Source organism: Tupaia chinensis, unplaced genomic scaffold (assembly GCF_000334495.1).
Source record: "Tupaia chinensis unplaced genomic scaffold, TupChi_1.0 Scaffold138153_1, whole genome shotgun sequence".
In the NCBI taxonomy this organism is placed as follows: Eukaryota; Metazoa; Chordata; class Mammalia; order Scandentia; family Tupaiidae; genus Tupaia; species Tupaia belangeri.
The window spans coordinates 34,081-35,500 of record NW_006198052.1 but is presented as its reverse complement, the minus strand read 5'-3'; positions in this window follow the sequence as shown (position 1 = coordinate 35,500).

The window sequence follows — 1,420 nt, the reverse complement described above, 5'->3', positions numbered from 1 at the left end:
TTACAGAAAAGGGTAGAAGTCTGAGGATTGCTGTGGGCCACTATGGTCCCTGTTCCCACTGCTGCAGGTGACCCTGCTCTGCATCAGTCTTGCTGCTGTGTCACACAAGGAGCTTTTCCCCACGAACAACCCAAAACTTCTGTACATCAGTTTGTGCTGAGGGCAAACAGCCTCTGTTCTGAAGGGTTGGCGAGGAACAGGCCAGGGGTGGATTCAGAGAAGAGCCAGGAATTAAATCTTAGCTAATAAATCTCATTCAGTCTGTAAGAGCTGTGATGAGAATTCATAATGTTGTATTCAATTGAAATTATATTACTTTTATTATTTGGGTGAAGATAAATGGAGGGGGAACCAGCTGTTAGCATAATGGCTATGTCGCTGGATGCCCATGTAGTCAACCATGGTTTGCATCCCGGACCTGGTGGCTTAGAACTCATGCAGGGCGCGTGTGTGTGCGTGCCCAAGATCCCAAGAGGAGAATGGAGGAGAAGGGACTGCAGCATGACCATCCCCCCTGGGGGGTGATTTCTCGCTTTCTGTCTCTGTCTCTCTCTGTCTGTCTGACGAGTGCACATGTCCTATAGTGAAAACCTCTCAAAAAAAAAAAAAAGATAAATGGAGGAAATGGAGCTTCAGAAGAAGAGATGTAAGAAGTTATTATTCCTTTTATTATCACAATATTCATGTCTTAGCAGCCTGACCTTGCATTTTGCAACAAATATATAGATGATCATAAAACAAAGTGCTCATTTTTGGTTGTTTAGGGTTTGTTGTTGTTGTTGTCGCTGTTGTTGTTTTTCTATAGAGTGAATGTGCTCACCTGAGAGATACAGAGACCAAGAGACAGAGAAAGTGAGAAAGTACCTCCTGGGGGAAGGTCATGCCACAGTCCCCTCTCCTCCACCGTTTCTTTGGGCCCCTGGCCGTGTGTGTATGCACTCCCAACATGATTTTCAAGCAACCATATCTGGGTCTCAAACCAGAGTCAGCTATGTGGGATCCAGCCACTCCAACTTCCATGCCATCTATTGCCTGTCCAGAATTCTTATTTAAAAAAAAATAAAATAAAATATAGGGCCAGTTGTTGTGTGGTCATTAGGGCACTGGACTTCTACATGGCTGACAATGGTTCAAGTCCTAGATTTGACTGCTTGCTTTCTCACTTCCTCTCTCTCTGGTGAGTACACTTGCCCTGTAGAAAATTTAAAAAATAATGATAAATAAAAATAAATGATTCTTTAAAAAAAATAAAAAGGGTCAATACTGGATGTTGTTTATAGCTCCTAAAATAATCAGACCAAGGGAGGGGAAAGTAGAATGGGGATTGGAATGTCAACTTACCCCAGGTTGGACAGAATACTGCCACAGAGTGAGAAGTCTCCCAGTCAGCTAAAATGATGTTGATCCTGCAGAACTCTGT